This window comes from Salmo salar, chromosome 01 (assembly GCF_965601325.2).
Source record: "Salmo salar chromosome 01, fSalSal1, whole genome shotgun sequence".
In the NCBI taxonomy this organism is placed as follows: domain Eukaryota; kingdom Metazoa; phylum Chordata; class Actinopteri; order Salmoniformes; family Salmonidae; genus Salmo; species Salmo salar.
The window spans coordinates 70,297,580-70,314,610 of NC_138291.1; positions in this window are offsets into that span (position 1 = coordinate 70,297,580).

Genomic DNA, 17,031 nt, shown 5'->3' on the forward strand with positions numbered 1-17,031 from the left:
CAGTGGGACGTAAACAGCATGTTCTTTATTCTGGGTTGTGACTATCAACTACAGTCTCCACTGTCATCCACCAGCCATGCTCCCCTATCACAAACATTACACCAGCAGAGGGGAGTGTGCCAAAACTGAGCTGCCATCCCTCAGCAATATCCCAAACAAACTGCCACCACCACCATTACGCTCCCTCTCCACCTTGCCCCTCAAACCACGTGTTTCCAGTGAGAGAGAGCGGAGATACAGAGCTAGCTATCCAGATTGTGGCTGACCTACACTCAGTGGAAAGGGAGACAGACAGTGACAGAATTAGGAAAGGGGCTGGGTTACACTGTGTTTTGGATGATAATTTTACCTCTGTCACTGTTTTAATGTCAAAGGGCATGGCCTCTCTTACTAGGTCTAGGGAGATTGAGGAAGGGTTATTGATTTTGCCAGTTAATATTCTTATTGGGTAACATCCGGTTCTTAAAACAAATCTTATTTTACTGGCAGAAGATGAATGTTTACTATGCATCTGGCAGTTTACCTATACCTGTAGCCACTCACGACAGTTTTTGTGGTTTTTCATTTTGGATGTTCATTTCCATTTCAAAAGAGGGATTTTTTTCCCCCACAGCAGTAATCCTGTGAGAGCTTGGGGTGGCGTAATCAGCGTAGCACCTTCAGATAATGTGGCATTAGCAGGCTAGAAAAGAATACAGAGAGACAGAGGGAGACTCATCTACACACAGACAGAGTAGCCAGTCTCTAAATTACTTCCTCCAATATAAACTGACTCTTCTATGCTCAAAAGGAAGAAGATTATCCCAACTACATGGTACATTATCTATATGGAAATATTCATTTTAAAAGTTTACCAAACGGTATATGATTTAGGTGTCATTACATGAGGATTGTATGATATGACACAAATTAAAGGGGATTATGACATTCAAATATTGTTTCATGTTAAAAAGATGTGTAATTGTTCATAGTATTAATATATATTCAGTAAGATGATGGTACTGCTGCTCTATAATGCTGGTTGTGGACGTGAGGGAGTGCCCTCACTTCTATGCGATTGCTATCTCTCACACTGACACTCCTGTCTGCCCTCTACTGATCATTGTGTGCCATCACACAAACAAAACATTCTTCCTTCATGTCTGAGCATGTAGGCCATTGTAGTTTTCATTATTTTTCTTTGCATAGATAGAATATGCAGTCTTTCCCACGCACCGAAACACAAGACTCATATACCGTAGGTCTGATAAAGACAAGGAGTTACTGTAATGGTCGTTGGTGCTGACAGACAGACAGCTTGCTAGGGAGTTTCAGTGCCGAGAGTCAACACTGACTGAGGGGGCTCAATACAATCAAAGCCCTCACTAGACATCAATCATCTTAACTGCATTCTCCCCATGAAACCATCTCAAATGAATCACCTCAACTAACCTGAAGTCAATGAGGATGTCAGTGCACAATCAATGACAAAACATGAATCTCATATTTAGAGGTTTTGTTTATCTGAAATCCATATTTGTGAGTGACAGCAAGGGATTTGGTTTAGCCACTATCGTTTTTCTATGCTAACACTCGGACACTTCAACAGCTGCTGTCTCTCTAAAGGTCACTGCAACCACTGCATCTTGAATGGCATCATAAGCAGTATGGCTTCGTAAGAAAACGTGTTAAAAACCACCCTTTTTAAAAGACCCATAAAGCTGTACTGAGAGCCTCACAAATTGGCCAAGGTAGCTCTTCATTGGCACTAATTCATTAACCCTTGTCTCTGCAGTTTGGCAGTGACATGTCCTGTTATTTACGGATGACTCCTTGGCAGTACATAAGGTATTTATTGTATTGATGAGATGGCAAGTCTTCAAGATTTGACATGGTGCACATACTGATCTAAGACCTTGTGTTTCTTTAGTGCAGTCTTAAAACTTAAGGGAAGTCAAAGTGTGAATGAAATCTTGGAAAAGTTCCTTGATCAAGATAATAAAGGTCCATGTGTGTAGGGCAACGTCAAATCGGATGGGACTTCCCTTGGAAACCCTGGAAATGGTTCAGCTGCACAACTAGCGGGCAGAAAGGTTTCCACATGTAGAGAGTCTAATAAAACGAGGACAGGTAGACCCCCCCCCCCCCCCCCCCCCTCCACACAGACCCCAACCCCTCCACACCTCCTCAGCTCCTCCAGAGAGGTATAGCCTATCTCTCTCCCACTATCCTTCACACAACTTTATTAGCTGCTAGCGCTCTGTACAGCGGAGGAGTTCATTTTGCCTCTGTCAAGGTCCGCTGAGAGTCTAACACAAGGCAGGTTAAACTCAGACCTACTTTTCCCACTAAGGAGGTCACTCCTGGACAAGTGTTTCCCTGCTGATAAAGAGGTACGGTTACAGACTGTTAGAGGAACACACTGAGGGCCATTAGCTCAGCTCTCAACGACACTGGATGAATTACATACACACTCATTCAAGCTACTCGATGAGCTACATAATAGGTAGAGAGGAGATGAGGAAACTGTTATCCACCTGAGATGTTATAATAAGTCAGAATGCATTTGCTTAAGCTTGGTTGATTAACAATATGGTAACCCACAACTACATTTCTGGCATGCGCACAAAGGAGGCTTCACCAACTATTGTTTTGTTTTAAGTTCCCTACTAGCCTGCAAGGCACAAAAGACTGACAAGGGTCAACATTAATCAAACAGTAACTTACATAATTGAGAAAAACACACAAATGCATGCAGATCAATACACACACACACACACACACACACACACACACACACACACACACACACACACACACACACACACACACACACACACACACACACACACACACACACACACACACACACACACACACACACACACACACACACACACACACACAAACAAGTATATGCATACATACAAGGGTCAAGGTACGAACACAATCATCTCGTTCTCACCATACTGGGCTTCTGCTGAGCTTTGGAACTTTGCCAAAATCCTCCACACAATTCCTGTTGGTATTAAGAATCTGTTCGGTAACATTTATAGTCAGTGATAAGATCATATATCTGCTCATGAAAGCCATTCCAACGTGAAAGCCAATAAATATGAACCCATAAAACTCTCCAGCTTTGTTTTTCTTCTCGACAAGATTATCTATATTGTTTTATAAACTGAGTGGCTCGAGCCCTGAATGGTGATTGGCTGAAAGCCGTGAAATACCAGACCGATTACCATGGGTATGACAAAACATGTATTTTTACTGCTGTAATTACATTGGTCACCAGTTCATAATAACCTCCAGGGTTTGTGATATATGGCCAATATACCATGGATATGGGCTGTGTCCTTAGCCGTGGGATATTGACCATATACCACACCCCCTCGGGCCTTAGTGCTTATGTATGTATGTCATTGTTCTGACTATTGTAGGCTTGCTCATACTTAGGTTCCTCACTCTGTATGAATCAATAAGGTTACAGCTGTACTGTGCAAATAATTTATGCAGCAAGCAAAGTTTTTTTTCTTCATTTCACAAGGCAAGTCAGTTAAGAACAAATTCTTACTTTCAATGACTTTCAGCCTAGAAACAGTGAGTTAACTGCCTTGTTCAGGGGCAGAACGACATATTTTTACCTTGGGGATTCAATCTTGCAACCCTTCGGTTACTAGTCCAACACTCTAACCACTAGGCTAAACATGATGAAGGTATCATTGATTTTCTTGTATTTCCCCATAGGACAGTGCATTATTATGTTCAGTATGCAGAAAGATCTGCTTTCCTGAGTAGCCTTCAAAATGGATTCTCATTTCATTTTAAGCCTAGTACCATTATATGGCTAGATCTGGTACAGTTTTCACAACATACTAACATCCATACACAGTGCTGCACTGTCTATGTGCTGAATGTTTCTGACTGACTATGTGATATTGATACGTCAGTGTCCTTGCACTATCCTGGTGCCAGATCTGATTGTGCTGTATTGAAAACTCCAACAGTCATGGTCATGCTTGGCAAGCTGGTATGACAATGACCATAGGAGTTGGCTAAACCACCCGAACAGATCTGGGAACAGGCAAGCAGCACACCCAGCTGACTCAGCAATGTCCAGCATCACACTGACTGTACTCTACAGTCTCCCAGTGTCAGAGATGCCAAAAGGAACAGCATAGGACTGTCTGCCTCACTGCCCTCCCAAAATGGCAGCAGCTGAGGGGACTAGAACAGGCCTGGAGAACATGTGCTGAATTTCCATAAACAAAGGGAGAAATTAGTCAAAAAGGTAATTTCCTGGATTTTGGCATATAAGTAACTCCCAGTTGTGGGAGAGAAACAACTCTATTGAATATCTCTTGACACCTGAGAAACAGAAAGATGCACTAATCCCCATTGTCCTATTCCAGATGCAAATCATTGAGATGCCAAAAAGGTGCAAATTGAACTGGCAACGCAGAGACCATTATGATAAATCCAACTAGGCCGTACCTACTGTCTTACAATTGAAAAGACAAATACTGTTAGGGTGAGAATGTTTACTGCTGTTCTGAAAGTATTGACGACGCTGAGACATATTTCCTAAACACTATAGGAAAACAGGAGGATCCACTTCACACAGTTGACGTTGCATTCATCACACCATATATCATTCACACTATATATACAAAAGTATGTCGACACCATTTCAAATTAGTGGATTCGACTATTTCAGCCACACCCGTTGCTGACAGGTCTATAAAATCGAGCACAACGCCATGCAATCTCCATAGACAAACATTGTCAGTAGAATGGCCTTACTGAAGAGCTCAGTGACTTTCAACGTGGCACTGTCATAGGATGCCACCTTTCCAACAAGTCAGTTCATAACATTTCTGCCCTGCTAGAGCTGCCCCCATCAACTGTAAGTGCTGTTATTGTGAGGTGGAAACGTCTAGGAGCAACAACAGCTCTGCCGCAGTGGTCGGCCACACAAGTTCACAGAATGGGACCACCGAGAGCTGAAGGGAGTAGTGCATACAAATCATCTGTACTCGGTTGCAACACTCATTACCGAGTTCCAAACTGCCTCTGGAAGCAACTTCAGCACAACAACTGTTCGTCGGGAGCTTCATGAAATGGGTTTCCATGGCCGAGCAGCCACACACAAGCGTAAGTTCACCTGAGCAATGCCAAGCGTCAGCTGGAGTGGTGTAAAGCTCACTGCCATTGAACTCTGGAGCAGTGGAAACGCGTTCTCTGGAGCAATAAATCACGCTTCACTAACTGGCAGTCCCATGGATGAATCTGGGTTTGGCAGATGCAAGGAGAACGCTACCTGCCCGAATGCATAGTGTCAACTGTAAAGTTTGGTGGGGGAGGAATATGGTCTGTGGCTGTTTTCATAGTTTGGGCTAGGATCCTTAGTTCCAGTGAAGAGAAATCTTAACACTACAGCATACAAGACGTTGTAGACGATTCTGTGCTTCCAACTCTGTGGCAACAGTTTGGGGAATACCCTTTCCTGTTTCAGTATAATAATGCCCCAGTGCACAAAGCGAGGTCCATACAGAAATGGTTTGTCGAGATCGGTGTGGAAGAACCTCAACCCTATCAAACACCTTTTGGATGAATTGGAACGCCGACTGTGAATCAGTCCTAACTTGACTAATGCTCTTGTGGCTGAATGGAAGTCCCGGCAGCAATGTCCCAACATGTAGTAGAAAGCCTTCCTAGAAGAGTGCAGTCTGTTATAGCAGCAAAGGGGGACCAACTCCATATTAATGCCCATAATTTTGGAATGAGATGTTCGACGAGCAGGTGTCCACATACTTTTGGTCATGTAGTATATGTTTGTATTGTTTTGAAGCTTTTTTCTTGGTTTGAACTGTTTCGTGTGTTAGAGTTTTTTTATAAAGTTATGGAAGAGAAAGTAACTGTACTGTGATAATTACCATCCTCCAAAAATAAATAACAATAATTCCAAAATTGTCTAACGAGCGGCAGTGTTTTATTGTTGATGTAAATTGGATACCAGCCACTCGTGTTAGGCGTTAACCAAGGTGTTATGATTTTATTTGATACTTGTATTGTTTCCTAGTGCCTAATTGTGCCATTGCATGAAATAGTAGGCTATTTTCACTCTTCCTGGCATGCTATACTGGGAAACAAAAGATCCTTTCTCGCTCGGACTCAGCGTGCCATACAACCCATTATGTGCTATTACATTTTGACATAATTTTATTTGGAACTCTGGTAAAATTAAATGTACCTTCTAAAGTGGACTATTAATGTCAGTCAATCATTTTAGTAGGATGGAGGAGACATGTAGGGGCACTGAGGATGGTGAAGACAGTGGTAATCATAAATAAGTTGTGTTCAAACAGAAAGAATCCAGCACAGCAATGAGAGCCACTGAGAGGAGAGTGACTAAGCTAAACCACAGCAATCACAGCACATCATTCCAGTCTTGTCTCTTCAGCAGCATCGAACACTACAAATATCATCCACAACAAATCCAGCATCTGTTACCTGACTGGCAGCATGATTGGCCAAAAATGACATTACTCTGATTTGGCTAGTCTTAAAATTATATTGAAATGATTTAGGCCCTATACCTGAGAGGCTAATACAATTCAATACATATTTTGACAATAGGACAAATGGTACAGAAGAGGCTACATTCAATGCCTTTATACGTCTGTCATTATTAAAAACATCATATTGCTGTTACTCAGACATTTGGTTGGCTCATTTCTGATCAGTGGACGTTTTCCCCCCTTTAGTCCTTTGAGAAACCCCTCAGACCGTGTGACACCTCTGACAGTGTGACAATTCCTCGTAACCCCCCTCTCCCCCACCCCTAAAATCTCCATTATCACCTCTCTACGCACAGAGCCACTGTCGCCATGGTATCCAGTGCCTCAATTTGGTTGTCTGGGTTTGAGGATAGGTCACCAATGACAACAATTTCAGGTCATTATAAAATCTTTGTTTCCTTTTCTGTGACAAAGACAGACTCATCTGCATTGTGTTTGATGGCCAGAGTGTATTATAGAAACTAAGGCAGAAGAGCATAATCATCCCAAGTAATGGCTGGGCTTTGTATTCTGGTACTTACTGGTGCAGACACCGTGTCTAAACCACATCTTTGCCTGTGTCTGTGCGTCATCACTGTCTAATATGACAGTGGCAGAGCTGGTACTAAAATGAATACTGCGTGTGTTGTGTTGACAGCTATCCTTCAGGGTAGGACTGTCAAGACACAGTTGATCAATCGTGTTTTCTTTGGTGCATTGAGATCTCAGATGGAAGAAAAATACAGAATATGCTTTCAAAATTAGTGATACTTCATGCATGTCATTTCTGCACTGACACAATTTCTGCACTGCTCACAAAATTATCCAGTTTTCAAAATCAAACATTAACAAGTCAAGCAATTGTGTGTGGATTGACATGGCTAACATACTGTATGGTGCTAGTCAGCCATGGGCCAATTACATGGCCCTCTTTGAGCAAGACGCGAAGCAATCACACAACAACACAGTTCATTCAGACACAGGCAGGCTGCTGCGCTGTTATACGCAACATCATCACTCTCCTTCCCACCCTTGTCTCCATGGAGACGGGCATCCAGCGGGTCGGCTGGGTTCTAGAGCGCTGTGAATTAAAAATAAATCACATTTTGTTTGTCACATGTGCCGAATACAACAGGTGCAAATGCTTATTTTACAAGCCCTTAACCAACAATGCTGTTTTAAGAAAAATAAGAGTAAAGAAAATATTTACTAAATAAACAAACGTAAAAAAATAAGAGTAACAATAAAATAACAATAACGAGGCTAAATAGCAAGGGGTACCGGTACCGAGTCAACGTGCGGGGGTACAGGTTGGTCGAGGTTATTGAGGTAATATGTACATGTAGGTAGGGGTAAAGTGACTATGCATAGATAATGAACAGCGAGTAGTAGCAGTGTAAAAGAAAATAAAAAAAGGTGGTCAATGCAAATAGTCCAGGTAGCCATTTGAATAGCTGTTCAGCAGTCTTATGGCTTGGGGGTAAAAGCTGCACTCCAGTACCACTTGCCGTGCAGTAGCAGAGAGAACAGTCCATGACTAGGGTGGTTGAAGTCTTTGGCAATTTTTATGGCCTTCCTCTGACATCGCCTGGTATAGAGGTCCTGGATGGCAGGAAGCTTGGCCAGTGACATACTGGGCTGTACGCACTACCCTTTGTAGCGCCTTGCGGTCAGATGCCGAACAGTTGCCATACCAGGGGGTGATGCAACCAGTGAGGATGCTCTCGACGGTGCAGCTGTAGAACTTTTTGAAGATCTGAGGACCGAAGCCAAATCCTTTCAGTCTCCTGAGGGGGAACAGGCATGTCGTGTCCTCTTCACGGATGTCTTGGATTGTTTGGACCATGATAGGTTGTTGGTGATGTGGACACCAAGGAACTTGAAGCTCTCATCCTGCTCCACTACAGCCCCATCGATGATAAGGGGGGTGTGCTCGGTCCTCCTTTTCTTGTAGTCCTCGATCATCACCATTGTCTTGATCACATAGAGGGAGAGGTTGTTGTCCTGGCATCACACTGCCAGGTCTTTGACCTCCATACAGGCTGTCTCATCGTTCTCGGTGATCAGGCCTACCACGGTTGTGTTGTCGGCAAACTTAATAAGGGTGTTGGAGTCTTGCTTGGCCACGCAGTCATAGGTGAACAGGGAGTACAGGAGGGGACTAAGCACGCACCCCTGAGGGGTCCCTGTATTGAGGATCAGCATGGCAGTTGTGTTGTTGCCTACTCTTACCACCTGGGGACGGGAAGTCCAGGATCCAGTTGCAGAGGGAGGTGTTTAGTCCCAGGGTCCTTAGCTTAGTGATGAGCTTTGAGGGCACTATGGTGTTGAACGCTGAGCTGTAGTCAATGAACAGCATTCTCACATAGGTGTTCCTTTTGTCCAGGTGGGAAATGCAGTGTGAAGTGCAATACAGATTGCGTCTTCTGTGGATCTGTTGGGGCGGTATGTCTAGGCTTTCTGGCATGATAGTGTTGATGTGAGCCATGACCAACCTTTCAAAGCACTTCATGGCAGACATTTGTGCTACGGGTCGGAAGTCAATTAGGCAGGTTACCTTGGCGTTCTTGGGCACAGGGACTATGGTGGTCTGTTTGAAACATGTCGGTATTACAGACTCGGTCAGGGACAGGTTGAAAATGTCAGTGAAGACAGTTGCCAGTTGGTCAGTGCATGCTTTGAGTACATGTCCTGGTAGTCTGTCTGACCTGTTTAAAGGTTTTTCTCACATCAGAGACCGTGATCAGACAGTCATCTGGAACAACTGGTGCTCTCATGTATGCTTCAGTGTTGCTTCCCTTGAAGAACACCCCTCGTCTTACCGTAGGCTGCTGTTGTGTCTTGCCGATGCACTGAAAATACAGCCAACTGTATATTATCCATGTCGTTGTTCAGCCACGATTCGGTGAAACATAAGATATTACAGTTCGGATAGTCTTGAACGGATCTCATCCAGTCTATTCTCCAATGATTGAACATTTGCCAATAGGATGAATGGTTGAGGCGGGTTACTCATTCGGCGATAAATTCTCACAAGGCACCCAGACCTGCATACCCTGCGTCTCTTCTTCATAAGAATGACGAAGATTTGGGCCTGGTCTGGTATCAGCAGTAAATCCTTCGCGTCCTACTCGTTAAAGAAAAGATCTTTGTCCAGTTCGAGGTGATTAATCGCTGTTCTGATAGCCTGAACTCTTTTCAGTCTTAAGGGATGGTGGAGAGACATTATGTACAAAATACATTTACATTTTAGTCATTTAGCAGACGCTCTTATCCAGAGCGACTTACAGTAGTGAATGCATACATTTCAAACATTTTCTTTCTCCGTACTGGTTCCCCGTGGGAATCGAACCAACAACCCTGGCGTTGCAAACACCATGCTCTACCAACTGAGCCACACAGGACCACATGTTACAAATAATGCAAAAAAACACACGAAATAGCACAATTGGTGAGGAGCCCGTAAAATGGCAGCCATCTCCTCCAGCACCATTATATTATCAGCAGACAGACAGACAGACAGACACTGTCTGAGATTCATGGGAAAAAGGGGTCTCACAAAGAGAGTGGAGGGAAGGCATCTTATTTCAGGTAGAAATATATATATTTTTTTATACTAATATGGTTGTATCTTTTATCGGGGATAAGAGAAATGAACAATTTGCCCTCTCTCATCTGTGCTCCATTAGAGAAGACGGACCCTATTGATTTCTTTCTCAAAGACTCACTCACCCAGTCTCTCTATATTTCTACACTTGCCTTTACCCTAGGCCACTTACGTGGTTCGCATTTTACACCTTTGTTCTTTCTATTGCTGGATATATCCACCACTGAGGCCATTCAAAGTAAAACACCTTACTCAAGGGAACAATAAGCATTTATAACCATAAACTATCTTGCCGCCTGAACAATTCCTCCAACCTAACCTGCAGTATTGCTGAGCTAGTGCTGTCCACTACGGCTGACCGGAATAGAAGCACAGCTAGCACTAACGAGAAAGAAAGACTGGGGAAAACCTTAGCAGAGGTCTGATAAAGGGCTGACCCAAGTTGTCAAAGAAGTGTCCTGTGCTTTGCCATGTACACACTGCAGAAAGTCAGTGGGACTCAGCTATAAGCTGTGTAACAAATGTCTACCAGCTGGACACTTCCACAGTCGAGTCGATGTGGGAAGTGTTTAGTGTGGTCGTGAGGATGTAATGCCTGCGTGAGGGGTAGACGACCCTATCAACGTCACTGTAGAGAGGGGGAAAGACAAACCTTGTCAGCTTAGCACCCTCGCCTTAAACCTCTTAAGGATCCACCCCTTTTTTCAATTTTCACCAAAAATTACATACCCAAATCTAACTACATGTTACTCAGGCCCTGAAGCAAGGATATGCATATTCGTGGTACCATTTGAAAGAAAACACTTTGAAGTTTGTGGAAATGTGAAAGGAATGTAGGAGAATATAACACAATAGATCTGGTAAAAGATAATACAAAGAAAAAAACAACCGTTTTTTGTATTTTTTTGTACCATCATCTTTGAAATGAAAGAGAAAGGCCATAATGTATTATTCCAGCCCAGCTGCAATTTAGATTTTGGCCACTAGATGGCAGCAGTGTATGTGCAACGTTTTAGACTGATCAAACGAACCATTGCATTTCTGTTTAAAAAAAATTGTAACAAGACTGCCCTAATAGGCCTAATTTGTTTATTAATAACCTTTCATGTTCAAAATTGTGCACTCTCCTCAAACAATAGCATGGTATTCTTTCACTGTAATAGCTACTGTAAATTGGACAGTGCAGTTAGATTAACAAAAATATCAGATAAGTCTATGTCCTGGGACATTTTCTTGTTACTTACAACCTCATGCTAATCGCATTAGCCTATGTTAGCTCAACCGTCCCGTGGAAGGGACACCGATCCCGAATAAGGAGTCCTAGGAGTGTTAATGTATCCACCCCTGCAGCCACCCATATACAGTGAGCTCCAAAAGTATTGGGACAGCGAAAAATCTTTTTGTTTTGGTTCTGTAATCCAGTACTTGGGATTTTCAAGGATACAATGACTAGAAGCTTAAAGTGCGGACTGTCAGGTTTAATTTGAGGGTACAGTGCATTCGGAAAGTATTCAGACCCCTTGGCTTTTTCCACATTTTGTTACGTTACAGCCTTATTCTAAAATTGATTAAATACATTTTTATCCTCAACAATCTACACACAATACCCCATAATGACAAAGTGAAAACTGTATTTTAGAAATAAAAATAAAACAGAAATATCTTATTTACATAAGTATTCAGACACTTTGCTACGAGACTCAAATTGAGCTCAGGTTCATCCTGTTTTCCATTGATCCTCCTTGAGATGATTATACAACTTGATTGGAGACCACCTGTGGTCAATTGGAGACCACCTGTGGTAAATTCAAAGGCACTGGAGCAATGAACCACCCTTGTTGTCTCTGCCTGGCCGGTTCCCCTCTCTCCACTGGGATTCTCTGCCTCAAACCCTATTACAGGGGCTGAGTCACTGGCTTACTGGTGCTCTTCCATGCCATTCCTAGGAGGGGTGTGTCACTTGAGTGGGTTGAGTCACTGACATGATCTTCCTGTCTGGGTTGGCGCCCCCCTTGGGTTGTGCCATGGGTGAGATCTTCGTGGGCTATACACGGCCTTGTCTCAGGATGGTAAGCTGGTGGTTGGAGATATCCCTCTGGTGGTGTGGGGGCTGTGCTTTGGCAAAGTGGGTGGGGTTATATCCTTCCTGTTTGGCCCTGTCCGGGGGTATCGTTGGACGGGGCCACAGTGTCTCCCGACCCCTCTTGTCTCAGCCTCCAGTATTTATGCTGCAATGGTTTATATGTCGGGGAACTAGGGTCAGTCTGTTATATCTGGAGTATTTATCCTGTCTTATCCGGTGTCTTGTGTGAATTTAAGTATGCTCTCTCTAATTCTCTCTCTCTTTTCTCTCTCTCTTTCTCTCTCTTTCTTTCTCTTCTCTTTCTTTCTTTCTTTCTTTCTTTCTTTCTTCTTTCTTTCTTTCTTTCTTTCTTTCTTTCTTTCTCTCTTGGAGGACCTGAGCCCTAGGACCATGCCTCAGGACTACCTGGCCTGATGACTCCTTGCTGTCCCCAGTCCACCTGGTCGTGCTGCTGCTCCAGTTAAAACTGTTCTGCCTGCGGCTATGGAACCAGGGACCTGTTCACCGGATGTCCTGCCTGTCGCAGACCTGCTGTTTTCAACTCTCTAGAGACAGCAGGAGCGGTAGAGATACTCTGAATGATCGGCTATGAAAAGCCAACTGATATTTACTCCTGAGATGCTGACCTGTTGCACCCTCTACAACCACTGTGATTATTAATATTTGACTCTGCTGGTCATCTCTGAACATTTGAACATCTTGGCCATGTTCTGTTTTAATCTCCACCCGGCACAGCCATAAGAGGACTGGCCACCCCTCATAGCCTGGTTCTTCTCTAGGTTTCTTCCTAGGTTCTGGCCTTTCTAGGGAGTTTTTTCTAGCCACCGTGCTTCTACACCTGCATTGCTTGCTGTTTGGGGTTTTAGGCTGGGTTTCTGTACAACACTTTGTGACATCAGCTGATGTAAGAAGGGCTTTATCCTCGCTAGGGTAGGGGGCACTATTTTTACCTACGGATGAAAAGCGCGCCTGATAAGGCAATTTATATGCTTAAAGGTAATGATTAAAGAATTCCACCCTAAAACGTAACTATTAGTGATTATTAGTTTATGTAGCATGTATAATGAACGTAAAGTACTACATGTAAGTCCAATAAGGTTCGGTAGAGACATGTGAGGGAGAGAAATGTGTGTGTGTTTGTGTGTGTGTGTGTGTGTGTGTGTGTGTGTGTGTGTGTGTGTGTGTGTGTGTGTGTGTGTGTGTGTGTGTGTGTGTGTGTGTGTGTGTGTGTGTGTGTGTGTGTGTGTGTGTGTGTGTGTGTGTGTGTGTGTGTGACTAAGAAGATACCGAGAACAATTAAACTGTGTATGACCTGACCTGGCTAGAACTCTGAGAAACTTACGATAGGACAGGAAGTCCTTTCAAGATTCCTCTAATCTCGGGGGGATGGAACTGCCAGTTTGGTAGTGATGAACAGTGGTGAGACCCAGGGGGAAGGATACATTATACCTACTGTTCGTGTGTATGTATGTGCGTAGGCTATCTAGTGCTTGTGTGGAGGTATGTGCGTAAGTAGGGAGTGAGTTATAAAATGGCATGTCTTTGTATTGTGGACTTTAGAACGTTCTCATGAATAAACTGTATGAACCTTTTGCATAAGCTGAGTCTTTGCCTAATTATTATTAAACCCAGGGTGTTACAAACCTCGGGAATTAGTCAAAGCTTTAATAATGTTTTGTTATTATCATTGGGATTTAAAATTCTCTTGACAGTGCCCAAAGTAAACTGCCTGTTACTCAGGCCCAGAAGCTAGGATATGCCTATAATTGGTAGATTTGGATAGAAAACACTCTAAACTAGTTTCCAAAACTGTTAAAATAATGTCTGTGAGTATAACAGAACTGATATGGCAGGCGAAAACCTGAAAAAATCCATCCAGGAAGTGGGATTTTTATGTTTGTAGTTTTCCATTGACTGCCTGTACAGTATCCCATGACTTAGGACTCAAATTGCACTTCCTAGATGTCAAAAGTCTTTAGAAATTGTTTCAGGCTTGTATTCTGAAAAATGAGGGAGTAAGACCACTCTGAGTAAGTGGATAGTGGAGTGTCCCCAGACCTGTTTTCTACTCGCGACCGAGAGCGCACCTTTCTTGCTTTTCTTTTATATTGACAATGCTATCGTCCGGTTTAAATATTTTTGATGATTGTGACTAAAAACAACCTGAGGATTGATTATAAACATCGTTTGACATGTTTCTATGAACTTTATGGATATTATTTGGATTTTTCATCTGCCTGTTGTGACTGCCTTTGAGCCATTGGATTACTGAACAAAATGTGGCAACAAAACAGAGGTTTTGGGATATAATGAGGGACTTTATCGAACAAAACAAACATTTATTGTGAAACTGGGAGTCTTGTGAGTGCAACCATATGAAGATCATCAGAGGTGATCAAACTGAGCAATCGGGGAGAAGGGCCTTGATTAGGGAAGTGACCAAGAACCCGGTGGTCACTCTGACAGAGCTCCAGAGTTCCTCTGTGGAGATGGGAGGAACTTCCAGAAGGACAACCATCTCTGCAGCACTCCACCAATCAGGCCTTTATGTTAGAGTGGCCAGACGGAAGCCACTCTTCAGTAAAAGGCACATGACAACGCTCTTGGAATTTGCCAAAAGGCACCTAAGAAACAAGATTCTCTGTTCTGATGAAACCAAGATTGAACTCTTTGGCCTGAATGCAAAGCGTCACATCTGGAGGAAACCTGGCACCATCCCTATGGTGAAGCATGGTGGTGGCAGCATCATCCTGTGGGGATGTTTTTTATTATCAGGGACTGGAAGACTAGTCAGGATCGAAGTAAATATGAACAGAGCAAAGTACAGAGAGATCCTTGATGAAAACCTGCTCCAGAGTTGTAAGGTTCTGTATTTATTTTCTTTGTCATCCTTGTGTTCTGCTTCATTGTGTTCTTGAACGTAGCCCTGTTTCTTTGTGTTCTTGAACATCGCCCTGTCTTTCATTTTTGTTCATTGATTTCACCTGTGTTAGTTACTCACCTGGTCTCATCAGCTCCTTATTTAGTTCATTTCATTCTGTTTGTACCTTTGTGAGTTATTGTTCGTTTTGACTCTACTAAGCCTTTTCCTAGCTCGTTTGTGAGAACCATTTATAGCCTTCAGTCCTAGTTTTGATTCACCTGCCTGTTTGCCTACCTGTGTATGAAATTAACACCTGCCATGCTCTGCGTGTGAATCTACACATTTTTCTCCCTGAGTATTCACTACAGAATACCTCACCCAAAAAACGGAATGGATTCAGCGGAACTACAGTGGCGCCTAACCCAGCAAGACGAGCGTATGGAGGAAATCTGCCATCTTCTCTGCAAGCCTATCCCTACTCCTCCGATGCCAGGTATCGTAACCCATAGCCCTCCTTCATTCATATCTATGCCTGGAAAAAATGACAGTTCACCTGGGAAATGTCAGGGATTTCTCATGCAATGCAGCAAATACATTGAGCACAACCCCACTAACTTTGCCACCGACAAGAGCCGGGTGGATTTTGTTGTGTCTTGGGCCACTGCCATATGGACTGCCAACAGCACAGAACTCGGATCCGAGACCCATTTCCACACCCTCTTCAAAGAGGTATTCGATCACTCTCCTTCCGGTCAACCTATAGGAGACCTCCTCATAGAACTTCAACAAGGACGCAATTCAGGTGCCGAGTATGCCCTCGAGTTCCGCACCATAGCTGCAGGGATTGGATGGAGTGAGACTGCTTTACTTACCGTCTACCGAAGAGGGCTCAACAGGGAACTTCAGGCGGAGCTAGCCTGTAGAGGTGACCTTCGGGATTTAAATCAATTGCAGACTGCCGAAGAACTCTGCCACCCAGGAACCCAAAACCTTCTCTTTCCATGATTCCATCATCCCGTCCGAGTCTTCCAGAGCCCATGCAGTTGGGCTATGCTCCTCTCTCGTGTATCGAACGTCAAAGGCAGATCCAAGAAGGGCTCTGCCTATACTGTGGAGGGAAAGATCATCTACTCAGCCATTGCCCTGTTCGCCCCCCACGGAGGGATGAGAAGGGTCCCTCCGCTGCCACGCAGGTAGGCGTGTTCTTATTTGTAAATATCTCCCAGAAGCAATTCTCCATCCCAGTATTGATAACCGTGATGGGAGTTACTAAGTACGTACAGGGATTGAGAGCAGCAGGTAATGGGAGCAGCAGGTAATTTTATCGATCACCAGCTAGTACGAGAGCTTGACATTGATCTAACACCTGTCACCCCTCCCTTAAGGATTAACACCCTGGACGGGCAGCCATTGGGCACGGGCTTCATTACGCACCTGACCCAGAGCGTCACCCTCCACACCGAAACCATTGAACTTATAGAACTCTCATCCCCCAAACCGCCACTCACCTTCGGACGACTCTGCGATCTCGTGGCAACAAGGTAAACTACTGTCTTCTACCTGTTCACCGGTTGTCTCAGCCTACCCTGCAGAGCCACCACCATTGAGGACTCTGCTTCTGCAGTGCCACCCACCATACCATCTGAATACGCCCAGTACAGCAATGTCTTCAGCAAAATCAAGGCCTCCACTCTGCCACCACATCGCCCAGTGGACTGTGCTATTGACTTACTCCCTGGAGTGTCCCCACCGACGGGCCGTGTTTACCCCCATCTATCCCTGAAAATGAGGCAATTGAGAACTACATTGATGAAACACTCAAACGGTTTCATTCGTCCTTCTTCCCCGGCTGCGTCCATCTGTGTGGTTTTTCTTGTCTAGGTGCTGTCCTAACATAATCTAATGCTATGCTTTCGCCGTAAAGCCTTTTTGAAATCGG